At 35.5% G+C, this 12,648-nt stretch overlaps 1 long non-coding RNA gene across 1 annotated transcript in view; it reads right to left on the bottom strand.

Moving 5' to 3' along the window:
* LOC114899927 overlaps nt 1-12,437 on the bottom strand; it is a 57,847-nt gene extending 45,410 nt beyond the window's left edge. The window contains exon 1 of the long non-coding RNA XR_003794662.1: nt 12,374-12,437. This is a non-coding gene — a long non-coding RNA (uncharacterized LOC114899927). The remainder of the gene's footprint in view (nt 1-12,373) is intronic.
* Nucleotides 12,438-12,648: the final 211 nt, after the last annotated feature.

Genomic DNA, 12,648 nt, shown 5'->3' with positions numbered 1-12,648 from the left:
AGGGTGTTTTTTTAAAAATTCATAATTACTTTTTTTGGCTATGGAAAAACTTTTTATATTCACTTTTCAAAATGTTTCTAGGATATATATTCTGGACTCATATAACATTAATATCCTTTTTATTACTTGTTTAATTAGTTGCTTATTTACTACTACTAAAACCATTATTAATAATGAGCATTTATTAATGCATACAAAGCTCTAGGGTATTTTGTGCTCTCTCATTTAATTTTCAAAACATCCCTGCAGGTCATGTACTATTATTATTTCACTTTGTTGTCTTGTAAAAGGAGATAGAGAAAGGTTAGACAACGCCAAAAGATCATAAAGTAGCAAAGGATGAATTGGAAACTGAATCCATCTCTGTCTCCCCAAATGCCCTGCTCTTAATTGCCACAGACAGTCACATGCGACCAAGAGACTGGGGTAGAGCAGGGTAATTGTTTGCATAAACCTGTATTCCATGTGCTCTTTTCTTTCTTTTATTTTTTTGAGCTGTAACTTGACTTCATTCAGAAAATAAAGTTTTTAAACTGACATTTTGACTGCCCCCCCACCAATTTTAGGGTTTTTATGGCAATTTTTTCCTCTCTAAATAAAGTAAAAATCAGATACTTTGTGGGGAAAACAAAACATGGATCATCATGAAATGAGCATTAAAATAACATAGGTCCAATGAAAATAGATGAGTATTACTCAAGGTATCCAGTCTTCATTTGTGTTTATTTTCACCATGCCCCCTTTGGTTTATGTTCAAGTTTAGATTTCTTTGTTTTCATGATCAAATTTGAATTAAACATTTTGCTTAGACTGCCCAGTTATTGAGTATAGGGGGATGTTTGCAGATCAAACAATTATTAGTAGGCTATAGGCTATATGGGAGGAAATCAAAAATGCTGTATAGAGATTCATCTGATGTGATGTTTCTGGTGATTTTTCCACCAGGTTATCTAAGAATCAGTGTATCCTGTAAATAGAAACAATTTGTTATAAACAAATATATAAACTGAATAGATTCAAAAGAGAAAATATAATAAATCTACATGAAATAAATTGATTCAACAGACTAATAAGCATATCATCAGAGATGCTTCTAAGAATCCTTAACATTCTTCTTTCCTTTAGAACGCCAGCTTTATTAGAAATTAATATGAAAACATGAGGTGAACACTGCTGCCAACAATAGTAAAGCTGGTATGGCTTTCAGTTAAATATCCATGATTTGCTTCATTAAACATATTTCTTTGTACTCTCAGGTTTTTAAATATGTCTCCAAGAACATCTCATAATTTTTAAAAGGTATTATAAGCTAATTTGCTTCATAGAAAGCATAATTTCTACGCATATTAAGAATGATGCTGCATTTTCAGTAACGTATGTATCGATCAAGAGCTTCCTTAAGACGAGAATCTCCCTGTTCCCAATTCAGCTTCTCATACGCTATGAGGATGATAATTTGAAGTCAGCTTTTGAATATTCACTTTAAATGAAAGTCTCTTAACCACATAAATAGATTAGCAATCCTTGGGTATCTTATAAGAAGAACTAATTATATGAAACGTGGTAATAAAATGTTAAATGTTTAAAAAGTCCTTTAAACATTAAAAAGGAAAAATCACACGTGTTCTAGGAAGATGAGAGAGAAAACATTCCAGATATCATACTGTAGGTTATATTTGGATACAATCACACCATTCAGATAAGACTTCCTGAGTGAATTTGCATATTTGTGGAGATTCTACCTAAAAATCGGAACATATATATATATATATATATATATATATATCTGTATTTTTTTTTTTTTTTTTGCAGTACGCTGGCCTCTCACTGCTGTGGCCTCTCCCGAAGCGGAGCACAGGCTCCGGACGCGCAGGCCCAGTGGCCATGGCTCATGGGCCCAGCCGCTCTGCGGCATGCGGGATCCTCCCGGACTGGGGCACGAACCCATGTCCCCTGCATCGGCAGGCGGACTCCCAACCACTGTGCCACCAGGGAGGCCCGGGAACATATATTTTTAAAAATTTTATAACAACTTAATTTTTCTGTGTGCATGTATCTTTTTTTTTTTAAACTTTTTATTTTATATTGGAGTATAGCCAATTAACAATGTTGTGATAGTTTCAGGTGCACAGCAAAGGGACTCAGACATACATATGCATGTATCCATTCTCCCCCAAACTCCCCTACCATCCAGGCTGCCGCATAACATTAAGCAGAGGTCCCTGTGCTATACAGTATGTCCTTGTTCATTATCCATTTTAAATATAGCAGTGTGTACATGTCGATCCCCAAATCCCTGACTATCCCTTCCCCCCAACCTTCCCCCCTGGTAACCATAAGTTCCTTCTGTAAGTCTGTGAGCCTGTGTCTGTTTTGTAAATAGGTTCATATGTATCATTTCTTTTTAGATTCCGCATATAAGGGATATCATACAATATTTCTCTTTCTCTGTCTGACTTCACTCAGTGTGACAATCTAGAATGGATAAAGAAAATGTGGTACATATATGCAATGGAATATTACTCAGAATGAAATAATGCCATTTGCAGCAACATGGATGGACCCAGAGATTGTCATACTGAGTGAAGTACGTCAGAACATATATTTTTAATTACACATTATACTTTCTGATCCATTTTACCTACAGTCGTTAAAACCGTATACATTTATAGGAGGGAGGTGCACAAATGTTAAAGCCCTGTTCAGGAGACGTGTGTGAGCTGGTCAGAACTGTTACTAACTTATCCCTTCCTCCGTACTGTGAGCTAGGAGCTTTGAGAACAATTGTGTTGTTTATCTTCTCTTCCTAAATCCACAGGAGGTTTGAGAAAACAAAGCAACTGAAGTCTTTAGAGTCACAAAGGTTTTGAAAATCAAATACAGTCAATTTCAATTGTGATTTAAGCAATTTCAAATGTATCCCCTTCTCCTGCACCTGGTATTGTTTGTTTACCCAACGAATATGATTATCATCTGTCTCATAGTCAGTAACACCAAATTCACTGAGGCCGGAGCCTCAGAGCCATAAGCGAGCAAGTGTGTGAAAAGTAATCAGAGAAAAGAATAAGATTATACGATTTTAGCTACAGGACCATGGTAAGTAAACAGAATTAGATGCTTTCATTTATCTAGCATCTACATTTTACACCAAAATATGTCTCTGAGTTTTGTAATACAGTATAAATAAATGAGACATTCTCACACCATTCCAAAGCAAAACAGACAGGCAAACAAAGAAACAAAAACCTAAGTCACTCTGAAATGTAGGAAGCATTTTTATACCATTTTTAGGACAAGATGGAGACTATTCTGTGAGTTTAGGCTATTGAATGAGAGCTGCTTAGAAAATTATTCCTCCATTTCAATAAGAATAATTTTTTATTCCTAAATCAATGATTTCTTTTTTTTTTTGCATTTAGACAAAGGCAATTGCTGTAAAACAAACTTTTAAAAAACAACACAACAGCATTATAATTAGTTATTTCTTTTCACTCAAAAAATTCAGTCAATTTAACTGTTTACAGAACAGTTTATATGTTTAATTTCAGTCATTTAAATATAATTTAAAAATTGACGTAAGAAAGAACATTGAAATAGTCCTGCTTGGGAAGAAACGAATGGCAATTTTAGCTCTAACAACAAATCCCCAAGAAATCAGTATTCACACGGTGTTATTTTTTGAGCTATATAATAGTTATTAGATTTTTGTTTTCCTATTGTTTACATGTACAGGTTTCCAAAGTAGTTTTCCACATTGCAAATATCTAGGTAATATAATTCATTATTTACCATGGGTTTTTAGAGAGCAATAGATTTTATTCCTAGATGTCCCTAAGGATGATTCTGATATGCTCTGAGCTCATTTGTTAAAAATATGGCAGGGAACTGGCAGGTAAAATCTTAAAATCGTTATGGCAATGCCTGTCCTCCATCTTTCAAGGTCCCTATTTCCCAAATGAAGCAAATACCAAGAGTGACATGAACCATGAACGTGGCTTTCCAATTGCTGGACTTAGTATTTGTGAAGAAGACTGATTTACATTGTTTGAGCAGTCCTTTCTTATTTTCACCATGATAAACTTGAAAAGTGGGGTAGGTATTTTGTAGCACCATCCAACCAAGTTTGAGTGAATGGCTTCCTTCAGCATATTTACTGCGGGAAGCAGACACATCCACTTTGCAGAGTGCTTTCAGAACACCTCCTGCTCTGCTCTGTATAAGGATTAGGAAGCCCAGGTTCTAGTTACGGTGCTGTGTGATTGTGGTCAGAACAGTCTCCATGTGCTTTAGCTTCTCATTAGTAAAAGCAGCGGAAAGGAAGATAGCTCTAAGCCACTAGTTCATTTTGAGACTTTTAACTGGAAGGGTTTGAAAATCAGAAACTTCTTTTTTATCTTATTCACAACTTTGTGATGACTTGAATAGGATAAAGAAAACCATGAAGGATTGATGTCAAAGAGGTATGCGGTAGGCTTCTCCTTTGCTTTGATGTTGTTGGTTGCTGGTAAGGGAAGCAAAAGCATCTCAGGGTTTGTGACCACCAATGGATCGATATCAGCTGCTTGATTCCTCTCTCACTGTCTCTGTGAGTTGCTGCCCAGATTAGAATCTGATGCAAAAATTAGTCATGGTGTGACATTCAGAGGCAAATATAGATGTTAGAAGATATAAATACACTGAGCACTGACAGGGGAATATATACATAACATTGTATTTCCTTTATACATTCAAATTAATTAATTGATAGTAGTTGGAATACATGAAAAAAGAAGCATTTAGGCCTGGGGTGTCAATGTATATCATTTTACAATAAGTCCCTGAATTCAAGATGAACCCTTTATGTAATTATTTACATATTTTAGCAATCAAACGGAACAAAAGTCTTGGTAATTTCCAAATTGCATTTTTTAGTCTAAACTCTACCTACGACTATTACGTCTAAATCTTAAAGTTGAAGTATGGGGAGGGAGATGCAAGACTATTTTACTTGCAGACAGAATTGAGGATAGAAAGTCCAAGGTGACTCTAAAGGCAGGAGTGAGAGGAAGATGAATGTGTTTGAACACATTCACTGTAAGAGAGGGAAAAAAATGGGAAGGAGAAAAAAGGCAGGAGAGACAAGAGGGTGAGAAGTAATGCATCTTAGTAAATTATCAAAAGTGCTAAAGGCAAAGTAATCTTGAGCCGTGACCTACTCGCAAGAACCTATTATTTAAGTTTTTCCTTCTACTCTAAAGTGAATTTTCCTGCAGGGTCAATTTATTATGTATTTTATCTTCTCAGTTTTTAATCTAGTTATTCTAATTGTGATGATGCTTTATGTCTCTCCCTACCTTTCCAATAAATATTCAGAGATAAAGGTACTACATTCTTAACCAAATGTTGTTCAGTTATTTCCTTGATTAATCTAAGTACAAATTTAGAACATATATTATGATTGTCAATTTTACATTATGTAAAAATAAAAATGTGTCAAATTCAGTAGGCACAGCAATAAATGTTTGAGTGATTTGATGAATAAAAAAACATCTGCCTGACGTCAGTAAATATAGAAAAATTAACAGTGAGAATCTTCATATTAACTGTTCACATTTTACTGTGACTTTGTGTAAACATCTTACTAAGAAATGATGAAACACAGCATCAGCATTTATCACCTGTCCATAATTCATTAGTCTAACTCAGTTTGGCAAACAGCCTGTTGGCTAAATCTATCCTACTGTCTGTTTTTATAAAGTTTTATTGGAATACAGCCATGCTTATTCATGGGGCCTTTCGCACTACTACAGCAGAATAAGGTGGCTGAGACCACTTTTATGGCCAGCAAAGCCTAAAAGATTTAGAGACGTACCTCTAAGATGCTATGAGTTTGGTTCCAGACCATGGCAATAACGTGAATATTGCAATAAAGCGAGTCACACAAATTTTTTGGTTCCAGAGAGCATATAAAAGTTATGTTTATACTATATTGTACTCTATAAAATGTGCAGTGCATTATGTCTAAAAAGACCAATGTTCATACCTTATGTCTAAAAAATACTTTTTTTGCTAAAAAAGTGTTAACCATCATCAGAGCCTTCAGTGAATCATAGTAGTGACATCAAAGATCACTGATCACAGGTCACCATAACAAATATGACAATAAAAAACTTTGACATATTGTAAGAATTACCAAAATGTGACACAGAGACATGAAGTGAGCAAATACTGTTGGAAAAATGGAGCCCATAGACTTTCTTGATGCAGAGGTGCCACGAACCTACAATTTGAAAACATGGAAAATCTGGGAAGCACAATAAAATGAAGCAAAATAGGGGCTTCCCTGGTGGCGCAGTGGTTGAGAGTCCGCCTGCCGATGCAGGGGACACGGGTTCGTGCCCCGGTCCGGGAAGATCGCACATGCCGCGGAGCGGCTGGGCCCGTGAGCCATGGCCGCTGAGCCTGCACGTCCGGAGCCTGTGCTCCGCAACGGGAGAGGCCACAACAGTGAGAGGCCCGCGTACCGCAAAAAAAAAAAAAAAAAAAAAAAAAAGGAAGAAGCACAATAAAATAAGGTATGCCTGTACTGCCTGATCCTTTACAGAAAAGGTTTGTTGACCTCTGACAGCTACTATGCACAGGAGGGTTCTCTTTGTCCTGACTGTGGCTCTAACTGATTCAGGCCAGAAAATATGCCAAGGGGTTTGGCAGTGGCATTTTTACCACATAACAGCAACATTATTGATAGCTTACTGTGAGCCGGAATGGTCTAAGCAGTGTACATAAATAATAACACTTAATCCTTGTAATAATGAGATAAATATTATCACTATGACCATTTTAGAGGTGAGGCAACCAGAGAGATTTTGTGACTCACCGTCAGTGTGTTGAAGCCAGGAATGGACCCTGAGTAATTTGATGCTGAACTTAAAAGAAAAAATAACAGAGAGATTTGAGTAAAAAAGTTATTTTGGGGACTTCCCTGGTGGTGCAGTGGATAAGACTCTGCCCTCCCAAGGCAGGAGGCCCGGGTTCGATCCTTGGTCAGGGAACTAGATCCCACATGCATGCCACAACTAAGAATTCATATGCCACAACTAAGGAGCCTTCCTGCCACAACTAAGACCTGGTGCAACCAAATAAATAAATAAATATTTTTAAAAAAGTTATTTTGTATCCCCATGTTTTTCCTATTTTGCTGTCTTACAACACTTGCAGCTGGGACTAGACAACACAGAAAACACAGTCAAGAGTCTTTTTGAGAAAGGATAATGGGAGGGTGAAGACTAGGCTGCTGTGACAGAGATGACCCAGAGAAAAGTGAAGTTCATTCCCTCACTTCTAACCGTCCCAACGTGAGTGGTGTGGGTTGATCGATGGCTCTTTTCCACACTGCCCTTCAGAGAATAAGAACTATTCCCATCCATGGCTCTGCCATGTTCTAGGGGGCTGAGGTGTCTGCATGGCAGAAGCTGAGTGACAGTCATGCCCCTTCTGTCTGCAGATGTTGAAGAGTGTGTAAGAGCACACATCTGCTGTCCCAGAACCCATACCTAGTTGTGGTACATGTGACTTCAGCTCACAGACACTCAGGAGAATTTAGTCATCTGGTATCCTCCTGCCTGCAAAGAAGACTGGAATATTTAGGCTCCAGCTGAGCAGCCATGTGACCAGCCATGACCCTATTTCTGTGGGAGAGAGATGGATTTGGGGTTGACAAATGGCAATTTTCTTAAGAGCAAAAGAGTAAAAATTTTATCTTTTTAAGGTATTTCAGTGGCATAACTGGTCCATCTGACTTTTGGTTCAGTTGTTCTTGAGCAGGAAAACTTTCATGATAGTTTATGAGGGGGAGAAAAAGCAAATGGACTGTTGAGTTTTAATTGAAAGAGGATCAGAGTGTGGGCCTTTCCTTGGGTCATCTCCAGAGAACATCCTTGCGTTATCCATCTGCTGTTCTACTTTGATTTTCAAAGCTCTATTATTATTACCTTTTTCCATCTCTCTGTGATCTCGATTATTTTCAAAATGCTTAATCTTATTAGACTACAGTAGTGTGAAGTATACAAATATGTATTTTTAGCAAGTGTATATCAATATATTTATAGTCTTCATATCTAACTTGTTTACTAAAATTATATTAAGTGATATTTATAGTTTATATTTCTTATGTGTCAGGAAGTTTTAAGATACTGATGGTGACTTTTCTTCTTGTTTTCAACCTAATTCTTATTGTTCTACTGTATTTTAATTCTTACTCTTTATCAGAAAAACAGATTATTAGAACTGAGTATTTGGGAGCTGGAAAAGTGTGAAAAAGCTTCATAGAGATCAAAACAGAAATGAGTTGAGTCTTGAAGGGAAAATAAAACTAACAACTAAATATATGTGCCATATACACACATATGCACACATTTTCTAAGGGAAATTAAAAAGCTCTATAGTAATGAATATTACAGAGTACCAGTGACTTTGTATCTGAATTTCATTTTCCTCTGATTAAAGTGACATTTTCCTTTGCCTAAGTAAGCTTAACCTGAAACTGTCTACATGAAATCATATAACTATAGATCTCTCCTCCAAAACAGTGGAAGCTGCTTGATTATCTTGCTTTTCCAGGCATTGCATCTCTCCCATTTACCTCTGCAGGCTCTTGGAGAAGTCAATGAAAATAAATGTGTGAGTTGATACTTTCTTTTCTTCCTTTGATGTACACAGTGAGATACTCACAATGTAGCAACGCTTATACTTTTAAAAGAGAGAATCCTGGTGGGAAAAAAACCCTGAGGTATGCATCCCTGTAAAGCAAACTGTGCTTTGTTTCTTTGTTTTCTTTTTTAACATCTTTATTGGGGTATAATTGCTTTACAATGGTGTGTTAGTTTCTGCTTTATAACAAAGTGAATCAGCTATACAAACATTCCCAAATCTCTTCCCTCTTGTGTCTCCTGTTTTCTAACTGTTGAGAGGCATTTGAAAATACGTGGAGTGCTTTAGATTTCTATGCCTGGTAATTATTTCCCGGGTCAGGGTCAGACATGACAAAGTCCTGCAACAGAGAAAGAGGCTCGCATGTGCACATCAAAAGACTGGCTTGCCCAGGATGCCGGAAGCACTGGTGTGGACGCTTGAGTAGAGTTAAGCTCTCCAGCCCAGGATGCCTCATTGGTTGGGTGGGAAAGAGCCGGGTATGGAAGTCAAGGAACTACCTTAAGGATTCAGTGAAATGATCCATGCAGAGTGCTTCGTGTTTGGCTCAGAATAAGCAGTGCATACTCTTAACCCTTGGAGTAAATTTCTAACATATTTTTGTAAAGCAGCAACGATCATACTTACTTCATAGGTTCCTTCTAAGGCTTTAAAGATTATTATTGCTATAAAGTATCTCACCCTTGGTAGGTTGCAGATATTCTTATTCTCACCAGTCTCCACAGTTTTAATATTTTAGTTCTATATTTTTTAAAGTGCCTTCGATTTCTGAAAACAAAGTACACGTTTATGGTTTTGCATTTCTGACTTCTGGTTAATACTACATTAGTGTGTTCTCCTCATTCACCTGCTGGAATTTCTTCAACCCATCAGAATCTTCTTTGTAGTTCTCCTCCTGCCACCTAGTAATGCTCAGTCCCTATATTCTGGGTTGGGAGCTGTGATATTACCTACTAAATCATCCTCTCTGTTCCCCAGTTATTCTCCTAAAAAATATCCTTTAGGGTTTTTTTTTTTCCCCTTTTAATCTGTCCTCTTACCTTCTCTCTTTAGATAACATGTCATATTATGTCTTGGGAAAGTTTCCTTTTACTGACTCAAAATTTGTGATTTTACTTTTTAAAAGATTTTGTATTTCACCCTCTCTCAAAAATCCATTTTAGCTCAGATTTCTAACTCCCAAATTCACAATTGCTTAATTTTCAAAGGCTTTCTTGTGACATCTTAATAGAAAGAAGATAAGACGGAAGAGGTAACATTCAAAATGTATTATTTGGATTCTCAAGATTAGACCCATTATTCTAGAATTTCCTGAAATATGCATAGAAGTTCTTTGGAGAACCCATTCCTTTATGATTTTGTGAAACAGTTTTCATTGCTTTTTGGTATCTGTTGATCTAGAAATTACTCAAATATAGTGTGGACTTTTACATTTATGATAATATACAATTCAACTGAATATTTGAATAAATACATCACACACAATTTACTCAGAATTTTAAAAATTTACTATGCCTCAATGGCAATTACAGCCAAGGTCCTTCCTCAATTACAATTGACTGTGATATTTTTCAAGAAAATAATTTTGCAGTTTTACATACAATGATGTATAGTATCTTTACGCAGTACTGGTTTTAAGTGTGATTATTTAAACTATTTTTAATATCATTACTTTCTAAGTATTCCAAGTGTTTTAGTACATATATCAAAATATTTGAATTATTTTTTGATATTTAAGTATTTTTCTTTCTCATTCTGCTTGATTAAATATTCTTACATTCCAACCAATGCCAAAACTTAGCCCAGTTTTTCTTCCCTTTATCTTAACTACTTTTCTGTAAATGGTAATAATAATAATATAAACCTCAAATGTTGAATTCAGTATTAAAACTAATGCATATAAGTTGCATAGCATAGTGACTTGTATAAACCAGGCAATCTGTAACGATTTTGATGTAGAAAGTATAATCAATTCTATCAGTTTTATTCATGAGGGTTACAGAGTCATGACCCAAGCACCTCCCAAAGGCCTCACTTCCTAAATACCATCTTGTGGGGCATTAGGATTTCAACATATGAGTTTGGGGAGGATGCAAACACTCAGACCATGGCAGATTCCTTACTCTGTTGTTGGAAATATAAAGTCTAAGTTGCACTAATCTACTAAAAAACACCTAAATCGATGATTTTCTAAATTTTTACACTTTATAGGTTTTGAAATCTGCTTCCTTCACATTTGTAGTTTCATCATTTTTAAAGTGTACAGTTAGTATCTGAACTCTTTATTTTGCTTTATATTTTTTTCTTAGAAAATAGCAGAGAACCATCTGAATGAAACATAAAATTAATAATAAACTGTTCCAAAAATTCAAATGGAGAAAAATGTCAGCTACGTAGGCCTCAAGAATAGTCGGAACTTTAAAAAATATCTATTTATTCTTTTTGGCCAGGGGAAGCATTAATGGTAACAGAACATCTATATGGTTAATGATAAAACACATAAATAGAAACTAGAATCACCTTGTAGTATTCAAATCCCTGCTATACCCACCACTTATATTGTTTTTGGCTTTTGTTTCTTTAACTATAAAATAGTGGCTACAATATTATTTCCCTCATAAATTCTTGTGCAAATTAAATAAATTAATATAAACAAGGTGCTTCAAATAGTATCTAGCACATAATAAGCACTCAGCAATGTTACATATTATCCATGATATTGAAAATAAAATATAATATAAAATTTGATAATGATATTTGGACATTTTTTGAAAAATGAAAATCAACCATGATCTGCCATCAATGTTTAAAGTGACAGAAATAAAATAAAATAATAATTTTGCTTTTCTAACACTTAACAGTGATTTTCTGTCTTTCATTCCTTGCTTGGACAGAAAATCAGTTAATTTTTCAGCTTAGCCGTTTCCTTCTCTCCTTAAATAAATATATTTGATGAAAATAAGTTATGAAAAAGAAAGTAAAATTCCAACTGAGACTGGTATTGAACTTAATTCTCTAAACAAACAAACAAAAAAACAAAGAAATACATAAGGGTAATAACTTTCTAAGTAAATACTGAAACTTTCTGCTCTGGTTAAAATATAATTATATTCAGGAGGTAAAAATTATACTGCCTTTCAATACACAGTATTTTTTCTTTAAACATCTTTATTGGAGTATAATTGCTTTAAAATGGTGTGTTAGTTTCTGCTCTCTAACACAGTGAATCAGCAATACATATACATATATCCCCATATCTCCTCCCTCTTGTGTCTCCCTCTCACTCTCCCTATCCCACCCCTCTAGGTGGTCACAAAGCACGAAGCTGATCTCCCTGTGCTATGTGGCTGCTTCCCACTAGCTATCTATTTTACATTTCAGTACACAGTATTTTGATAGTATTATTTTATCTCCAAAACACATAAGTGCACTGTCCAACTCTCCAGAACGAAAAAGAGAAATACATACTGAGAGCAGAAATATTGGTATAAAAGTTCAAACTGGTAGACCATTTATTCAGTACTGAAAGCAAGTGAGTTGTAATAGCCTCCAGTCTTGGCAGTGTGAGCACTAAAGGAAAATGCAGCGGAACCAGAGGAAATGAGGTCATGCAAGAGGGCAAAGGACAAAGATTAACAGTCACCGTTGCTGGGTAACAACAGGAGGGATTCGCAAAGACACTTACAATTCCATCAGTCTGGTCTTGTTTTCTTTCATCATGTACTCATTCTGGATAAACACAGTGCTCATTCTGAAAGAACATGAAAAACAAAAGAATACAAATGAATATATTGTGTCCATTATATAAAACATTTTAAAATCCACCAAAGCAACAGTTGTTCCTTCTTTGTGAAAGTACTGAAAATATACTAAACTATTAATAAAAATCATTTTTCTTTAGCTTAAGTTCTGTTTTTTATCTAGAATATACAGAATCAAGAGTGAAAGATTTAACATGAT

This window comes from Monodon monoceros, unplaced genomic scaffold, assembly GCF_005190385.1.
Source record: "Monodon monoceros isolate NGI ecotype Baffin Bay Population unplaced genomic scaffold, NGI_Narwhal_1 Super_Scaffold_1, whole genome shotgun sequence".
NCBI lineage: Eukaryota > Metazoa > Chordata > Mammalia > Artiodactyla > Monodontidae > Monodon > Monodon monoceros.
This window is presented reverse-complemented; position numbering and strand designations above follow the sequence as displayed.